The following is a 19,500-nucleotide window of genomic DNA, read 5'->3' as shown; positions in this document are numbered from 1 at the left end:
TCACGTGGTGAGGCGTGGCCCACACCCCCAGCTCCCGAAATAGGAAGCCTCGGGCTGGCGCTCACCAGCCCCGAGCTGGCTGCCCCCTCCCCCGCGACCCGCCGAGGGGGAGGGGGCAGCCAGAGGCGCCGAGCTCGCCTGCGTCAGCGCGGGGGCCCGGCCTCCGAGTCCCTGCCCCGCGCTGGCAGGACCAGCATGCTCCCTTCCCTGGCCTCAAGGCGCTCTTCGCCATCTGAGAAGGAAGCAACTGGGGGCACGGTGCCCGCGAGGTGGGGCGCGCGCCACCGACACCTTCGTCCCCCAGTGTATCCCCGAGCTTGGGGTTAGAGCAGAGATGAAAGACAAGGAGAAAGGAAACGCCCTTGGGCTGATGCCCACGCCGGGAAAGCTGTGGCTGACTCTTCGTGGCGCAGGCATTGGTCCTCATTCTGCAGGTGAGGAGTCCAAGGCTCAGCGGGGAACTTACAAGGTCGCAGGAAATAAGGCGAGGGTTCACTGGAGCCCAGATTGCAAGTCTGGTCTAGGTGGCCTTGGAAGCCGAGCTCTCCCGCCACTCCCCGCTTGCCGGTGACCGGAAGAGTCACCAGGGGCACCGTGGGCAGCTGAGCTACCCCTGTGCCCTCCGCCTGCGTGGGGCGAGAGCGTGACCCATCCCGCCGTGCCCTTCCCGCCCCGCACGTGCTCGCCCCTCCCTGTGGAATGTCTCCTGCGCTCGCCTTTCCGCCTGCAGTGCCCCTCCCCGTCCACCTTGCCAACGCATCGGGCTCCTCTGACCTCTACGCCGGGCTCGGAGCATTTCATCAGGTCATTTCCCCCTTCCCCTCCTTCAGAAATTCTGGCCCTCCAGCCAGCTCTTCCAGGCCCCGGGGCGACTCCCCACCTGCCGCCCTTCTCTGACCTCTGCACACCTGCAAGCAGCTTGCACTTTCACGGAATGTCACTCACCTCCTTGAAAGACCTCCCGTGTGGTTGACGCTTTTCAAAGCGCTTTTAATAGTAAGATCACCTTGTATTGGTATTTATTTCTTGCTGACGGCTTTAAGTACATTTTCGCATTGAACTTGCGGAACAAAGTCCAGGAAGTAGGTTTTATAACTACTGTTTTACAGATGAGCAAACGGAAGCTTGGAGGAGCCCATTCATTTCTTAATCCAGCAATTATTGAAGCACCTACTTTTTGCCAGGCCTTGGGCTGGGCTGAGGAGAGACAACCATGCATGAGACACACACTCACATCGCTCACTTTTGGGTAGACAGACACAAAACTATGTGAATCTGAGGGAAGGCCTGTCCTGATCTAGCAGCTCAGGGGAGACTTCCCAGAGGAATGAGGGGTAAGCGAATGCCTAACAGATAGGAGGCTCTGCGTAAGGGTGTCGTGCCCAAGAGAACCTCAGCCAGCAGAGGTCCACGGTTGCGGGGGGGTGCATCTAGGAGCCACAGGCTCACTAGCCCTGGGGTCCTGCCAGCTCATTATCCCACTGACCCTCCTTCTTGGGCCTCTGTTTCTCACCTATCTCTGAGTTTCTGGGAAGAAGCCAGGGAGGAAGAGCCCTCTCTTGCCCAAGGTCCTGGTTCTTTGGGGCAGGTCCACTTGACAGAAGACAGGGGCCTATTTCTGCCAAAGCTGCAGGGACAGGCCTTAGGGCTGGGCACGGAGCCCTGGTGACCTCATTGCCCGAGCAGGTGCAAGGGAGGGTTGGGGGAGAGAGTGGGATGGTTCCTAAGTCAAGGTCACAACCTTTAGACGCTGAACCTCCTCTCTCAAGGACTGAGTAGCTGGAGACCCAGGGGCCAGAGCTGTCTCCCTCCATGGTCCTCACGATGCCGCCGGGGAGAGCTGGGGCTGGGGTGGGTAGCTGTGGGCAGGTAGATCTGTGTGCCAGTTCTGATTCCCTGGGGTACTCACTTTGTGGCTGTGGGCGATTCCCTTAAGCCACTGTGAATCTCTGTTTCATCTTGAAAGTGGAGGTAATGACAGTATTTACCCCTTAGAGGGGTATGTTTGGGGATCAAATGAGATAATGCATTTTAAAATGCTGAGCATGGTGGACCTCATGCTCACTGCCGCTGCTGTTACTGTTCCCCTTATCCACGGACAGTGCAGGGGTCTCAGACCTGCTCTCAGCCCTGCCCCTCACCTGCTGGGCCCCCCACAGCAGATTGCTTGCCTTCTCTAATCCTCAGTTTTCTTACTTCCAAGACAAGATTAGAACCTGCTGCAATGGTGAGGAAGGGACTACAAAAATCTTTGGGAGGGTCGAGGGGGACACTGCTAGAGAGTCCTTGTGACCCCTCTCTCGGGCCCTGCCTCCGGGGAGCAGCATGGAGACAAAGCCCAGACCCACTAGCCTTGCTGCCCTACCCTCATCCCCCCCCACCACGCCCAGACCTGGGTCACCGAAGTTGACTTCTAAGCCACACCCTATCTGCTTTCCACTGAGCTTTCATTCTTCTCCCTCCCAAGTGTGCACAGCTTCTCATCCCTCTCATTACCTGCATCCTCCTTGCCCTGTTCTCCTCACCGACTTTGGGGAACGAGGGGCAAGGGGAGGGAACTCGAGCCCTTCCCTTTTCCTGCCTCTCTCTCTCTTGCACGCGCGTTCTCTCTCTCACACACACTTGGCAGATCCAGATGTGAATACATCTGGCAGGCGGCAGGACCAGTCCCTGCCAAGAGCCAAGAGCAGCATCTCCCCAGCCCTCGCCCTGTGGTGATGTCACTGTTCTGTGTTTCCATGGCAACCACAGGCTGGGAAGATGGAGAAGAGGAGAGCTGAGTAACCATGAGAGAGCCAATGAGAGGGGCCAGCGGCACCGGGTGATCCGTGGGGCCATGGGGCGGGGTGGCGGGGGGGGGCGCAGCACAAGGAGGCCTACTCAGCATCTCCAGCTCTTCCCTGGACCCTCCCTGCCATCTGGACGCCTCCAATAGGGGATGTGCTGCTGGCATGGGGAGAAATGTGGGAGGTAGGGGCCAAAGAGGCTGAGCTGGAGCCTCCACTGACCCAGGGACATAGACCCCCCCGGCTTTGCCCCTTCAGGGCCTAAGTCTGTGGATGCTGACTGCCCACACCCCACTCCACCCCCAGTACCTGCATCTGGAAATTTTTTCTTTGGATGGTAGTGGTGGTGCGGCTCTCTGCCACGGAATGAAGTTCTTAACCCTTCCCTCCACACCCCCCACACCCTCCCCTGGTGCATGATGGGTTCAGAAGCAGCATCTTTGAAAAGAAGCCTGGTTCTACGTCCCAAACCAAGTGAGTCTCACTCCAGAGCCCTTAAAGCTAGAGAGGAGACAGATTCACTCACTCATTCACTCATTCATTTATTCATTCAATATTTCGTATACTCATTCATTCATTCAATAATCCATATACTCACTAGCCACTTACTAGCTAGAGACTAGGAGCCAGTCCCTTCCCCTTCCTCTCCTTTCCTCCCAAATGGAGGGAGGCCATCTACTCTCAGGGTTGACATGAGGATTAAGAGAGGTAACATATGGAAGCCTAACATACACAAATACTCAATGAAGGGTGATTCCTTTCTCCCTCTGGGTTTCACCAGGGCAGTTGTCCCAGAGATACACCTGAATGAGCCAAGGTCCTTTGAGACATTGAACGAATAGCAAAGGATCTAAGTCTGTCTCTGTCTCCTCACTTAGGTCACTGAGCGCCTATAGAGACCTCAGAGAAGTTTCCACATCTCTCCCTTTCTCTCTCTTTAAATAATCCATCCATTTTACCAATCTTAATTGAGCACCTCCTGTGCCCAGACACTGCTGGGCTCAGTGGGGACCCAGGGGAGAGCCACAGCCCCCGCCCTCCCTGAGCTCACTGTGTAAGGGGGATTGCAGCCACCGTGGCAGGAATGCAGTGTTCTTTCTGCCTCTAGGAAGTCACTTCCTCTTTCCCCAAGAGTTCTAGCCACTCCGAGGCCAAGGGAACACATGATGGTAAAAGATAGGGTTTACTCCACACCAGTTTGCTTCTGAGAAGCTCTGCCTGTGGCACCTGCTCCCTGGAAGGAGAACAATGGCTCTCTCTGCCCAGGGAGGAGAGGGGCCAGCTGCGAGTGGTGGGGCAGGCACCTCTGCTTTCCCAGAAACCAGCTTTCCTCCCTGCTGGCAGAGTAAAGGCCAACTCTTCCGCCTTGCTCCGTCTGTTTCATTAGTCGAATGTTACTGAAATCCTGTTCCAAGAATAGTGGCTGGCAGATAGTAGGAGTTAATGAATAAATATTGAATGAATGATGGATGACTGAGTATATGGATTATTGAATGAATGAGTATATGGAATATTGAACGAATAGATGAATGAGTGAATGAGTGAGTGAGTGAATCTCCTCTCTAGCTTTAGGGGCTCTGGGGTGAGACTCACTTGGCTTCCCATCCTGCACCTTACTTATAGACCAGCAGTGTGGCCTTGGGCAAGTCACCATCTCTCTGGGTCTGTATTTCTTTATCTGAGAAAAAAGCACATCACAATTCCCACCCAGCCGGCCTCCCAAGGACTCTAGGAAGATAAGGTAGGATAAGCTTGGGAATGCAGTACAAAGGTTAATTGTTTTTCTTCTCAGCCTCCTTCCCAGGAGCCACCTGACCCTCCACAGCCCCCAGGCTCTGGCCCCCACGCGCCTGCCTCTGCGAGCCCTCCACCCTGCAGGCGCTCTGCCCTTGTGTATCTCAGGTGGGTGCCATGTTTGTGTCTTGTGTTCGCCTAGAGTACTCTTCCTCCCTAGCTGCTACTCCTTTAGTTACTCCTACTCACGCTTCAGCTTAAGAAGCCCCATGCTCCCTATCAGAGCCCTGACCCTGCTTTCATGTGGTCCACTCAGCTCTGAGTCTGCCTTTCCTATTACACCGGAAGCCCTGCAAGGGCCGGGACCCAGTTGGTGTGGCCATCTGCCATGTCCAGAGAGCCTAGTACAGGGCCTGGCATGGATCTGGGGAGTGGACAGTCTCTCCAGAGCAAAGGAAACCACCTGTCCTCTTCAGTGTTCTCTGTTGAAAATTCTGTCCCTGGCCCCCCTTTCCTATGACTCTTAACTTGTCTCCTGCCGAAGTATCCTGTCTTGTATCCTCTTTTTCACTCCATCCCTGAGGGTCATGAGACTGGGTCATCTCCAGTGGGTGGTGTGGCGCCAAGTGCTCCCAGCTGAGAACTGCCCTTCTGGGCACATAGGTGTAGCCAGAATCTCAACTGGAGCTCTCTTTATTTATTTTAAAATTATTATTTTATTTTTTTTAAGTAAGCTCTACCCCCAATGTGGGGCTTGAACTCACAACCCCCAAATCAAGAGCTGCATGCTCTACCGACTGAGCCAGCCAGCTAGGTGCCCCTCGCTTTAGGGACAGCTCCATTCCCAGGAAGTAATCAAACCAGATCCCAGACTTGGGGCTGCCCCTGGCTACTTCCCCACCGCTCCTCTATCAAATGAAAAATTTGCCTCTGCAAAACTACAAATAATGTTAGATTAAAGTATAATTAGACAGGGAACCCTAATGCTCATAAAACAGCACCGCACAGCACCCTGAGGTGTGGGTGTGTTCATGTACCATGTGACCTGGCACCAAACAGATGGTTCAGTGGTCACTCCCCAGAGTTCACTTTATTCAGGAACAGCTTGCTCAAGATTCTGGAAAGATGCAGGCAGCTCCAGGAGACCTGATGAGCCTGGGTGGTGTGGAGAGCTGACCACTGTGTGTCCTTAGGTGAGGAGAGCTGGTTGGCAAGCCCTGGCAGGGGGCCTGGCAGAGAATGGATCTTGGACTCGGGAGTCTGGAGCCAGGTGTGTTTCAGAAAGCAGGTACACAGTCAAGGCTGTCAGCCCGGCTTTGGCTTTTTTCTTTTTTTTTTTTTTTTTTGGACCTGGGATCTTGGGGTTGGCTGGGGCCAGTGGGGGGCAGCATCTGTGGGCTCTGTAGTAAACAAAGACGCTAGATAGGAAAAGGAAGGAAGAACTGGGTGGACTTGGGGATGACCAGGACTGGAGCCTATGGTGAGAGAGTTGCCCTCCTAGAGGTAGGAGGTGGGAAAACCAGGAGATTAGAAGGATGGGACCAGGGTCAGGTTTGATGTCAGATGGGCAATGGGGTTGTTCCGTGCCGGGATAAGAAGAGCCCAGGGTGGTGTCAGGAGCCAAGGTCACTCTCTCTACTTGATGAGTCACTGGATGAGCTGTCAGGAGCCAGGAGGAGGAGGTGGGAAGACTGCAGGGCAGTTGGGAGACATGACACCAGCTGTGAGAACTTGACCGGTCCATCTCTCTGTGCCTGTTTCCTTTTCTGCATGATGGAGGTAGTAATGTCTGCCTTGCAGGGTTGGAGGAAGGAGCCCATGAGATCACATGCTGTGCAGTGTGGTGCAGAAACTGCTTGCTGTCTTGCAAAGTGCTGGGCACTGGGTTCAGCAGCTTGCAGCCTTGAATGCTTCTAATTCCGACAGTAACCCAGTGATGCAGGTACTTTCGTTCCCATCTCCTGTTTACAGATGAGAGCCAGGAATTAGACCCAGGACCCTGGCCCTAGATCTTATTCCACACTGCCCTTCCCCGTGGTAATCTTTGCCCTGCCTTGCTCTGTGACCTTGGGCCAGTCTCTTCCTTGCAGTGACCCCAGCTCCATGGCAGGGGGTTGGGCCAGATGAGCCCTTTAATCCTTCAAGCTCTGGCACTTGGTGCTTCAGGAAGGGAACTTCCAAGTGGGAGAGAGGGTGAGGTGGGGCAAGAACCAGGAGAGGACAAATTTTTCCAGCATCCCCTCTCCAATCCTGTCGCCTCCTCAGTGGGTAGGCTGGCAGGCTCCCCTTTGCCCTACAAGCTGTGGGGCCAAGGGAGCAGGTGATGCTCAGCCCTAGCCTGAAATACTCACTGGGCACTGAGGGTCACTGAGGTCTAAGTGCCAGGACTGTCCACTAATAGGCAGGGCCCATCTGCCTTGGCTAGCTAACCCCAGAGGTCAGTAGGGCTGCCTGAATCATAGCCCTTGGTCTCCACCCACCCCCCACCTCCTCACTCAGCGTTAGTTTATCTGGGGCCAGGCCTGGTCTGGACCCAGGGAAGTGGCTATTTCTAGATGCCCTCCCTGTCTCCTTGGCCTGGGCCTCCAGCCAGCTCAGGACATGCACACACATTCTCTCTCTTCCTCTTTCTCTCATTGAACTTGACTGCCACTGGCTTGGTGTCTGGACCCATGGTGGGTACTGACAACCAGCAGATGGCCCAAACTTGGTTCCCACCCTTATAGAGAGAGGGGAGAGGTGGACGTGTTTACAGATGATGACAGTACAGAAAGGCTGTCATTGTCCCACATGCAGACGGCACATGGACCGAGGAAGGCCAGAGGAGGGAGCCACCCACTCAGCCAGGATAGTCAGGAAAGACTTCACATAAGAGGTACCCTTTGGACTGGGTCTTGAAGGATACATAGAGTCTGCCAGGTGTGGGCTGAGAAATTGGGAAGGCAGAGGAAGAGACAGTTAAGGAAGGATGAGATTTTCCTGGTGATTGATCTGGGATGAGGGCAGAGGATAAAAATGGCAAGTGATAAGATGGGAAGATAGTTTCGGGCCAGACAGGAAGAGGCCTTGCCCACCGTCAAGGAGCCTGGCCTTTCTTCCAAAGGCCCTGGGGAGTCATTGAGGGCTTAGGCAGGGGAGCCTGAGGATCTGACTGGGATGATACTAAGAGTTCTCTGGCTGTTGTTTGGGGGCTGGACTGGACACTGGTCAATTAGGAGGCTGTGGCAGCCATCCCAGGCTCTCACCCACACCAGCAGCCAGCAGGTGGGGGGAGGAGGGTGGACACACCTCTCCTAATTAAAGGCATGACCTGGAAGCTGCACACATCTCTTCTCTCGGCCAGAAATTAGGCACAGGGCCACATCTAGCTGCAAGTGAGATGGGGAATCATGGTCATTATTCCGGCCTGCCTGCAAGTCTGGAAAATGGGGAGGACAGCATTCAGGGGCTGGGAGGTCCCTGACATGGTGGTTAAAAGTATCTCTCTGAAATCAGGTTTCCTGAGCTGAAGTCCCACCTTACCACTTACCAGCTTCGTGGGCAGATTATGTACCCTCTCCGTGCCTCCGTCACCTGGTTGAGGTACAGTGAGCTAACGTGCCAAGTCTTAGAGTAAGTAGAGCCTGGTACTTAGTGAGGTCCGGAGCTGTCTTTAGGTTCTGAGAAAAGGGGATGTTCTGGGGACAAATTCTGCCCGAGTCCCCTGGTAGAGCCAAGGTGCCCATATGGGGGCTGATGTATGGCTGGGGCAGCTGGGACTATCCAGCCGCCATCCCTGACATCAGTGGTTTAGCTGAGGCAGAGGATGCTGGGAGCAGGACAGGGGGGTCCCGGGAAGCGAAAGGTTGATTTCAGGAAGGAATTCACGAACAGGTGGCCCAAGGAGATATACCCCTTGGACTCAGGAGTTTCAGAGGCAGCCCAACCCAGAGCTCCTCACGGGACAACAGATCCCCCCAGAACCAGGAGGCAGTGGTTAGCTTTGAGTCAAGGGCACTTGAAGCAGGGCTCAGACTCATAGCTGCTCTGTGGCCCTGGGCCTCCAGCCACCATCCCCCGACTCTGGGCCAGGGTCTTCCCACCCAGAAGCAGGAGATCACTTATCCCTGCTTCCTGCCATGTGGCTGTGAAGATTAGACATTAGTCCTGGCTCTGAAATTGGGCTGCACCTGCAGGGCTAAATGCCCAGGAGGGATGGGTCGTAGAAGGTGACCATGTGACCCCTCCCAGGAAGGGGGAGCATGGCAGCTCTGTCGTGCTGAGCCACTTGACTGTCCTACCTTCTTCCTCATTTGGCCTTTGTTCCTCTTCCCAGGTTACTACAGGCTATAGAACAGGGTGGGACCAGAGAGCTAATGTGGCAGGGGGAGGCAAAGAGCCCAGAGGGCTGGGGGTTAGATAGAGCAACTTTAGGGGAAAGGCAGAGTGATAAGATTGAGGGAAGATGAGGAGCTTAAAGTGAGGGGTGAGGTGTCTAGAGCTGGCTTTGGAAGGACCCATTCTCATTCTCCCCATAGTGAGGCCCAGAGGAGGAGCTTGCTGAGGACAGACTCTGTGCCTGAGGCATTTCTCTGTCCCCCACAGGGCAGCACCTAGCCCCGCTCCGAAAACCCCAGACTGAGCCCCCAGCCCCAGGCCTACATGAAGCAACACGCCCCCAGGCCCTGCTTAGGGGAAGATCTGAAAGGCAACCTTGGGGGGAGGAGAAACAGCTGGGCCCCAGGCAAGGCTCCCTCATCTCACTGCCTTGCTCTGTGACCTGGGACAAATCACTTGCCCTCTGAGTAATGGGGGGGCGGGGAATGGGCAGGCAAGTGAGCTACTTTTACACCAGAAAGTCCTGTCTTCAAGCAAACTTTTAGAGGAAGTCCAGGAGATAAAAGGAATGAGAGGAAGCTGTTATACGGGTGGGAGCTGAGAGGGGGCTTCGCCCCTGCTTGTGTGGACCTGGGGGCCAGCAGGGCCAGTGTGAAGAGTGCCAGGCGGATCTCTGGGCCTCAGTGGGCCCGGCTGCCCCACCCCTGCCTGATCTTGCTGCAGCCTGGGGGCAGGGGTGCAGGAGGGTTGGGGATGGGGTGGGGACGGGGATCCAGCAACTGTGGCAAACAGCAGGCAGAGCCCCACCCCAGGTTGCTCTTCTATCCCGGGGAGCTGGCATCACCCACGAACACACTTTGGGTCCCTGGGCTGGAGGGGGGGTGCCCAGAGAGAGCCCTCAGGTGCCAGAGCCTCTGGATGCTTGGTAGGCTTTCAAGTGCTGAGGAGAGGAGAAAGGAGGGGGAACCAAGAGACTTGGGGTCAGAAAGCTCCTGGTGCCACCTGGTTAAGTGATCTGGAGCAGCCACCGTACCTATCTGGGTCTCAGTTTCCCCATCTGAACAATGAGAGATGAGTGCGATGATGTGGGTGTCCTCGGACACCCACATCTCATTTGTGGCCGGACAGAAGATGGGGGCGGGTGGAGGCTGGGCTGTGGGTGCTGAGCTTCCCAAGAGAGACGGAGAGCTGCCCGTAGTTCAGAGGCGTGGAGGGGGTCAGGAGTGGGGTCAGGGTTGGCAGGAAGACAGTCTGAGCTTGGGCTCTGCCGCTAAGTTGGTGTGTGTTGTCCGCTCTCAGGGCGACACTATCTCCATCGGTCTAAGGGGACCAGATACTCCAGATCCAGGAGTCACTGACTGTCTGGAGTCAGAGACTGGGGCAGGGGTCTGGAACTGCCCCCGGGCCAGGGTCCCATTGTACAGAGCCAGAAGTGGCTGTCACAGGCAGGGTGGATACTGAGGGTCAGGTAGGATGCAAGTGTGGAGGGGAACTTCGGGGTTACAACTTCTTTGGTTTACAGATGGGGAAACTGAGGCCTAAGAAGGGCAACCAGTTGTCCAAAGTCCCAGAATGGGTTGGGGGCAGAGCCAGGACCAGAAGCAGGACTCATGACTATCCATTTCAGCTTCTCTTCACAGGAAGCCCTGATCAGGAGGTGCAGGGAATAGCTTCGTCTGGGCAGTGGGGAGACTGACACCTCCCTGACCCTGGGGGTGGGAGAGGGCAGAAATGACATGATGACACCTGCTGAAGATTGTGGTGCGCAGCGTGAACCCCGCCAGATGGGCTCACCTTCCTCTCCTCTCCCTGCCCTCTCCCCAGGGCTGGTGATTTTGTTATTCTTCCCATCTTCCCACAGGGACAGGGCTAGAGGTGTGGGGCATTAGGATTTTGCAGAGACAGTGGGGTCGTGAGGTTATGCTGGGGGATGCAGGGAGGAACTGAGGCCAGAGGCTTTCCCCTGTGTCTTGGGTGGGGGTGGGGTAGGTTATTCCCACAGAGAACAGCATTCTGCCTGCTGGCTTGGGAGTGGATGACAGAGAGGGAGTGCTGGCCCGTCTGGCCACTCTGCATACCGGTCTGCAGGGGTGCCGCTGAGAGTGGAATGCTAATAATAACCATATAATAATAATAATACTTAAGATATGAACATTTACCACGTGCTAGGTGCTGTTCTAACACTATAAATACAAACGCATTCAATCCTCACAGGCATATGTGGTAGATGCAGTGATTTATCTCGGTTTGACAGGTGAGGAAACGGAGGCACAGAAAAGTTGTCACTTATCTGACATCTCAGCTAGTAAGGAAGCCGGGATTCGAACCCCGGCCAACAGCTCCAGAGAGCCTGCTCTGTCGGCTGCTGCTGTGGTTCTGTACCACGGGGACCCGGTGGTTCTCTGGCCCACCCCTGGGAGCGCAGGACCTCTTGCGAAATGAAGGAAAAGTGCCTATGATGCAGCATCACCTTGACCAGGACCATGGGCAGCCCTGGGAGCTGCAGGATGGTCACCAGACTGCAGAAACGGGGATGAGTATCTTCTATTACATCTCAGTATTTAGAAGATGTCTGAGGGCAAGACATACACCTGTGTCACCTCTTTACAGACAGAAGTGTCAATTTATTTTAGAAAGAGGAAGGGTGGGGAGAGGGAGAGAGAGAGAGAACCTAAAGCAGACCCCATGCTGAGCCTGGAGCCTCGACTGGGGGGCTGGATCCCAGGACCCTGAGATCATGACCTGAGCTGAAACCAAGAGTGGGAGGTTTAACCGACTGAGCCACCCCAATGATGTAAATAAGGCATTTTTCAGTGACAACAGTGTAGGTGGTGGGATAGTGGACAGTGCACGTGGTGGCCTGTTATCCAGAAGACTTTCTCACTGATGGGAATGAAGAGAAATCCGCCCAGCCGGGGAGTCCTGGACATCCGCCTGGCCTCACGGGTGACCTCCTTTGAGACCCGAGCTGCAGAGCGCCTGCCCAGTTCACGCCCCACCCGCCTCCTCCCCAGAGTTGCCCCTCCCCAGTCGGTGGCACTGCCCACTGAGGCCAGGCTGCCTCCTGTGACCCCGCCACGCCCATGGCCACGACGGATTGGTCCAGGAGTGCCTACCTGATCCAAGCGGGCCAATCAGGTCCTTCGGGGATTATGGATCGGCACAACTGGCTGGCGCCGTCCCTGACCCAAGAACAGGTAAACTTGTTGACTGTAAAGCAAATGCCTTTACCCTCACTGCTGTTTGCACAAGAGAAAAGAAGCAGGAAGCTGTGTACAGGCAAGGGAGGGGTGAAGCAGTGATGAGGGTTTACAGAGGCGCACTCTCCACTCTGCATCCCCTCCCTACACGGACACTGCAGGTAATTCCTGCTTTGTTTCAGTGAGCCTGAAAAATGGTTGTTACATGTAGTCAAATGGTCTTATTTAAGGCACTTAAGTTGGAAAAGGTAAGAAAACAAAGTACCACAAAGCCCCTGAATGTGCTGGTTTTATTGTCATGGTTGAAAATGGCGGACCCCCAAGTCCCAGAACTACCTGTGTCGGGGGCAGTGTCCATAATGGAAGCATGAGATCGTCTGTCTCTTCGTCCTGAAATTACTTCCCAGAGTATCTACCACATTTCTTCCCCAGTAGGAAATCTGCTTTAAGAAGGACTTTATTAAATTTGGATTTGGATTTGTTCAGTGGTGTGCTGGCGAATGTTTGACAACGGGTTCTTCAGAAATCCAAAGGCATGCGTTATATATGTATGTACGTTTACTATAAATTTCACTGATATAAAGGATATGTAGCACACAATTTACAAATTACAACACGCTGCATGAACTCTTGACTATAAATTCCATATAGTCAATTGATTTCACAGAATGCTTTTAATTGTTGCCAAAGTCTTGTATCTCTAGTCTGTCTATGGTTGAAACTCCATCAAAATTTGCAGTCGGGTTGCATTTCAGTCTACTAACTATTCCCAATAAGTTATTGTTATTAAATCTGATACATGAGCTACTGTGAGTTACACTATCTCTTACTTTCCTATGAATGTGTTCATTGAACTGAAACCTCCTTGAGCGTCAGCCCTTCAGTGTCTTCTGTGCTATGAACATTTTGTGCATCCGTTTCTTTCGTCTAGAAAGTCAAAACAGCAAATCAAGCCCTGATGTGCAGCATTTACCAATTCCCCGGTGGCAAATATTCCTGCCTTGGCCAATTTCACGTTACCAATGTGATATCACCGAACACAGAGCTGGGAAGAGATGTGCAGAAGCACACCGTTAGGTCAAGCTTCCCTTAGACACCACGGATGTGGACAACCTCAAGAGACTAGATAATGGTAAAATGTAAAATCATGAGGAAGTGAAGAGTTTTGAGTATTATCTTTATTTTAATAAAATGTATTTGATGTAAATGTAGGTAATTTAAATTTTAACGATGACTGTCCAAAAACCGGTTCGAAAAATTCCTGAACCCCCAGCAACTGGCCCTTGTGAGCTGGTAAGACGGCTCTGGCACCTTGCGGACATGTCTCCACCCAAAGGCATCCCATGGGACGCTGTCAACAAGAGAGACCCCACGGCTGGAAGGACCATGGTGAAGCCATTTTCCCTGGGAAAGTCTGAGCTGATTTGTGTCTTGGAGCAGAGGAAGAAACTTGGAGGGAAGAGGTTTAAGGGCAAATTTCAAGGCAGGACACACCATCCACGTGGCCGGTCTGTTATGGCCATTTTCATTCCTCCACACTGAAATGTGAGATTATTGTTTTTTATTTATTATTCATTTCTTTATTTCTTAAAGATTTTATTTGTTGGAGAGAGAGAGAGAGAGCACAAGCAAGGGGAGCGGCATACAGAGGGAGGAGCAGGCTCCCGGCTGAGCAGGGAGCCCGATGCAGGACTCGATCCCAGGACCCTAGGATCATGACCTAAGCCGAAGGCAGATGTTTAACCCACTGAGCCACCCAGACGTCCTGATTGTTATTTTTTATTAGTAAGTGCTCAGTGGATATCTCTGACCTTGGTCTCAGCCCATCCCCGCACCCCACCCTGTGTCTCAAACTCACCCCACTCATCATGATCGATAGTTGCCTGTTCTCACCCCAGACACCCAGAGGAGCAGCCCTGCTTGTTGGTTAGGTTTTTCCATCCCCATCACAACTTGCTGGCCCTCTTCCCCAGGGAAAGGCTGAGCTAAGCCCTAAGATTGGTATCTTTGCACCAGCCCACATGGTAGGAGGGATTGTTTAATTTTAAAAGAATGCAGTGATGGGATGCCTGGGTGGCTCAATCGGTTAAGCATCTGCCTTCAGCTCAGGTCATGATCTTGGGGTTCTGGGATCGAGTCCCGTGTCGGGATCCTTGCTCAGTGGGGAGCCTGCTTCTCCCTCTCCCTCTGCCCCTCCCCCTACTTGTGCGTTTGCTCTCTCTTTCTCTGAAAAATAAATAAATAAAATCTTAAAAAAATAAGAAAAGAACGCAGTGCTTCTTATACTCCTCTCCATTCTTCAAAACCCTACTCACGTCACCCCTCTTCTGCCATTTCACCTTCCAACAGTGCTATGGCCAGGACTTGTCCATATTCCTCTCATTACCTATTCAGATAAGAAGGTGAATGTTTGCTTACTAATCAGCACCCTTGACTAGGCTGTACATTTTTCCTCAAGGGCAAGGACTGTGTCGATGTTGTATGTTACTGAGTGGACAGTGTCTAATGCAGGGCCTGGCACTGAGCATTTTCTCAATAAATATGTCAAATTTAAAAACCTGAATATATATTCCTCAGTGCCATGTGAACTCCTATTTGCCCAGGGAGATGATTTGGACTCAGTCCTTCCCTCAAGGAAGCTCCCCTTGGGGCCCCTTGCACCTCCTCTTCATCTCCCTAAATACGTATTTCCCACTTGGATCCCCGAATGTCAGAGCCAGAGAGGTCCTGAGGCCATTTGGTCCCATCAGCTTGTAAGGTCCAGAGAAGGGCAGGGAATTGCCTAAGCTCACAAAGCTCATTCATAGGCTGGAAACCAAACCTTATGTCTCCCAGATCAGGATTCCCTTCTTAGAGACAGGGAAATAGGCCTAGAGAGAGGAAGGTGAGCACGAACTCACACAGCAAGTGAAGGGCAGAACGAGGGTCCGAGAATTCTCCTGGCCCACCCAGATCTCCTCGGGATCATCCTCCTCCTTTTGGGACCTGGAAATGAAACTTGAGGGTGTCCCCTCCATGCACCCTGGGTGAAGAGAGGCGATTCTGGGGGGTCCTAGTTTTAGAGCTGACAGGTGCATGCACCAGTTTGTCCACCAGGGGGCACTACAGAGTGGTCTTCTCACTGAGCCTGGAGCCCTGGTTCACCAGTACTGGGGCCGGGCGGCCAGACCGAGGTCCTGGGAGGTGAGGGACTTGCCAAGGTCATCCTGAGAACCAGAGACAGAACTGGCACTTAACCGGGCCTCCTGACACCAGTCAGATGGATGGCCGAATGTGGCCTGGGGGTGGGTCTTCAGCCCTCTGAAGGCCCTCCTGGGCCAGGCTGGGCTGAGGCACACCCCTGGCTGGCATGGCATGGCACTTCTCCCTGGCACGATGACCAGTGCTGAGCCACACCCTGCCTCGTCCCTGCTGTGTGCAGTGATGTCCCCCACCCCTATCAGCCCAGGTCTGTGGTTTAGGGCACACGGGCACTCTCCACGTGCCTGCTTTGTCTGCAGGGAGGAGAGGGTGGGCCTGGGGTTAGACCCGGAGGGCGGCAGTCAGACCGGCTACTCAACATCAGACCAGGTCACCCATCTCTTCGTGCCTCCGCTTCCTTAACTGTAAAGCAGAGATCATGGTAGTTCTTTTTGTGTTTTTTTTTTTTTTTTTAAAGATTTTATTTATTTGAGACAGAGAGAATGAGAGGGAGGAGGGTCAGAGGGAGAAGCAGACTCCCTGCCGAGCAGGGAGCCCGATGCGGGACTCGATCCCGGGACCCCAGGATCATGACCTGAGCCGAAGGCAGCCGCTTAACCAACTGAGCCACCCAGGTGCCCCTTTTTGTGGTTTTTAAAAAGGTTTTATTTAAATTCAAGTTTGTTAACATATAGGGATTATAGTAGCTCTTCTCTCGGAGTTGTTGGAAGGATTAAATGAGAGGCACAGCAAGTCCTTGGGAGCTTTTTATCATGACTGAAACCTGCACTAGCTCCTGAGACAGGAGCGAAACCACCTCCACCTTACCGATGGCAACTGAGGCGCAGAGAGATCAACAGTGAGCAATAATAATGTAATGTTCTGTTGGGTGCCAGGTCTCCTTGGCGGCCACCACCCAAGGGTGTAGCAAATAGAACTTTCTTTTTCCTCAATGAGTTTTGTCTAAATTGGGGTGGGAGATGAACTTACATAGAGCTAAGGCTTGGGTGGGCCCTTGTGTTTCCCAGTCCTGTGTCCACACAGGTTACCTGGGTGACATGGTTGTCCCTTTTGCTTTGAATGACAGACGTCTCTCCGCGCTTCCGGGTTGTACTGGAGGATGCAAGAATCGTTCTGCTGAGCTGGGGGCCGCACTGCGGTTTGGGATCATTCTGGCAGGTCCCCCCTCTGGACTCTGGCTGCCCTCGTGGGCCGCTGACATCTCTGTCCTCACCACTTGCCCCATCCTTCCTCCCCTTCTACCGTGGGGAGGCCTCTCGCCTGCCTCACAGACCACCTGCTTGCAGCGGGAGGGGGTAGCTTAGGAAAAAGGCAAAATACCAGGAAAGAAAGAGACAGCTGGGTTACATCAGTACATATTTCTGGAGTGCCTTTTATAGGTACCAAGCACAGTTCAGGCCCTGGGGTTGCAGCTATGGGCAAGCAGACCCAGTCCCTTCTCTCAAGGGGAACTGGAGGGGCCAGACGGAGATGGTTATAGTGGCTATTATTTATGGAGCCCTACTATGTGCCATTATGTCCCATTTACTCCCTCCAACAACATAATGATGTAAGAGCTCCAGGTATCCCCACTTCATAGGTGAGGAAATAGAGGCACTAAGATGTTTGGTAACTTGCCCAGGCGCAGAGCTAATAGGGGTAGGATGCTGGCCCAGACAGTCTGAAACTTTAACAAGGTCATGAGGCTGAGAGGGGCTGGCTATGCGTCCCGCTGGGGAGGACGCTACAGTTTCCCTGGTGAGGAGGTGGTGTTTGAGCTGAGACCTGACTAATGATAAGGAGCCGCCATGGTAGATCTGGGGCACCAGCATCGCAGGCAGGGAACAGCAAGCGCAAAGGCCCTGGAACGAGAATGAGCGTGACTTCTCCAGCTCACTGGAAAGAAAGCCCCCGTGGCCAGGAGGACAGGAATGAAGGAGAGAGGGTGGTGGGAGGTGGGGAAGAGTAAAGGGACCCAGATTGGCAGTGTAAACCCCTCGAGGGTTTGCAGCCAGGCAGGGCCAAGCCCTAGGCCCATAAACCCCAAGAGGTCATCATCTCTCTGCCCGGCAGCTGGGTACTCATCGCTGGGGCCTCTTCCAACCTCTCATTGGTTCTGGGACGCTGGTGACCACCAGTTTCCTGGGGAAGGGGGCCAAGGTGGGGCTTGAGGCCCAGAGAAGCCTTTTTGCTCATGGGGTGCTGGGCAGGTGGTGCTGACCCTTGAGTCAGAGGCCCTGAGGTCCGGCCCAGTGGTGGCAAAGGCCTTTTGATTGGGGTCATGAAGATCACCCAGCCTTGAAGGCCTAGCCCTGAGCCCAGCTGTCCCATTGGCTCCCCTCAGCTTCCTGGACTGATTTCTCCTACCCCCCAGTGACAGGAGAGGCCCCTGTGAGGGGGCCTACTTAGCACTTCTTCTTCTGGATTCCAAGGCTTTCTCTCTGCCCACACACGGAGCAGGTATTACCTCCACCCCTCCCACTTCCCCTAAATCCTGGGGGTTCAGCGAGGTCAATGAAACCACATTTCTCGGGTCATCTGGTTCTGCCCATGGGGAATTTTCACCCATGTGTGCCTTTGCTCACGCTGTTCCCTTAGAATGCTTGGAATGTCCTTTCTACTTCTGTTTGCAGTGAAAATGCCTCCTACTTTATTCTAGAAGGTGTAACACACTAATTCCTTTCTTTTTTTTCCTTTCTCCCTCCCTCCCTTCCACCCTCCCTTCCTCTCGCCCTTCCTATCCATTCATTTCATCCATACATTTTGGGCATCCATTCATCCGTCGGTTCTGCGAAGCACTGGGGGCACAGAGAGGATAGGACAGACCCTGAGGTCAAGCAGTATAATTATCCTGGGGCGCCTGGCTGGCTCAGTTAGAAGATGTGCGACTCTTGATCTTGGAGTCGGGAGTTTGAGCCCCACGTTGGGTGTAGAGATTACTTAAATAAATAATTTTTTTTTAAAGGAATCTGTTATCCTGTGCAAGAAGCAGAAGGCAAACAAGTGGGACCAGCTATAGAGTTGGCCGGTCTCAGTGACAAATAAAAATGCACCTGGGGGGCTTAGTCAGTTAAGTGTCCGACTCTTGATTTCGGCTCAGGTCATGATCTCGGGGCCCTGGGATGGAGCCCCGACTTAGGCTCTGCGCTCAGCGGGGAGTTTGCTTGAGATTTTCTCCCTCCCCATCTGCCTCTCCCCACCCCTCACTCTCTCTCTCTCTCCCTCTCAAATAAATAAATAAATTTAAATAAAATCTTAAATAAAATATTAAAAATGCGAGCTATCTTGTTAAAAAATTATTAAGAGTTTCAAAACAGGGGTTCCTGGGTGACACAGTCTGTTAAGTGTCTGACCCTTGGTTTTGGCTCAGGTCATGATCTCAGGATCCTGGGATTGAGCCCCGACTCAGATCCTGCTCTGTGCTCAGTGCAGAGTCAGCTTGATATTCTCTCTCCCTCTCACTCTGCCCCTCCTGCTTGTGCTCTCCCTCTCTCTCAAATAAGTAAATAAATCTTAAAAAAAAAAAAAAAGAATTTCAAAACAGTGATTGCAGAGCATTAAATCAGTTGAGGGATGCTTCCTGACAACAGCGTCCTTCTGCAGAGATTGCATGCTCGTGGAGCTGGCCCTGCAGACCACTGCCTCCATCAGACATACGTGGTGGCGAGTGAGCCTGGGAGTCATTCAGGACAAGGCGATCCCCACAAACGGCCAAAAGCAAGAGGAGAGAGGTTGAAGGACTCTGTGTTGTTCATTCCTTCCTTCCTTCCCCACTAGAATGTAAGCTCTATAAGGGCAAGGGGTTTTGTCTGTTTGAGTCGTGGTGTACTCTCAGGGCCCAGGACAATGCCTGACACCCATACCATAGATGTCTGTTGAGGGGACCCATGTGCCAGGTACCGGGGTGTCTTAGTTCCTCGTGTCCTGGAGCTTAACCCGCCCCAGGAACAGTGTAACAGGCAGACCCACAACACACTGGGGAACAGATGAGGGAATAAGAGAATTTCAGATACGATACTGTCGCGAGGAAAACAAAGTGATGTGGTTGGAGAGCTCATTTAGCCTCAGGGGTCCCAGGAGCCTTGCCAAGACGGTGACTTCTGAGTGGCTGACGCGCACTGATGAGCCACTCTTCGTGCTGTTCAGAAATCACTTTAATGGCAAGGAGAAGTGTGTATGGTGGAATGTGACATATGAGTGTGAACCCAGATGGTTTTCAAAAAGTATCTAAGCATTAAAATAGATCAGAATAAGATATGTATATATTTTTGTAACTTTTTTTT

At 53.2% G+C, this 19,500-nt stretch overlaps 1 long non-coding RNA gene across 2 annotated transcripts; it reads left to right on the top strand.

Moving 5' to 3' along the window:
• The first annotated feature begins 15 nt into the window (after nt 1–15).
• LOC118019776 lies at nt 16–12,840 on the top strand. 2 transcript variants are annotated; one of them, XR_004681751.1, is made up of 6 exons: nt 92–434; nt 2,752–2,821; nt 4,579–4,688; nt 5,714–5,790; nt 6,321–6,462; nt 11,092–12,840. It is a non-coding gene; the product is annotated as an uncharacterized LOC118019776 (long non-coding RNA). The 2 variants fall into 2 exon arrangements; XR_004681750.1 differs by lacking the exon at nt 2,752–2,821 and having other exon boundaries at nt 16–434.
• Nucleotides 12,841–19,500: the final 6,660 nt, after the last annotated feature.

Source organism: Mirounga leonina, unplaced genomic scaffold, assembly GCF_011800145.1.
Source record: "Mirounga leonina isolate KUSES-001 unplaced genomic scaffold, KU_Mleo_1.0 Mir_173, whole genome shotgun sequence".
Lineage (NCBI taxonomy): Eukaryota > Metazoa > Chordata > Mammalia > Carnivora > Phocidae > Mirounga > Mirounga leonina.
Note: the sequence above shows the minus strand (reverse complement) of the source record. Positions and strands in the feature narration are given on the sequence as shown.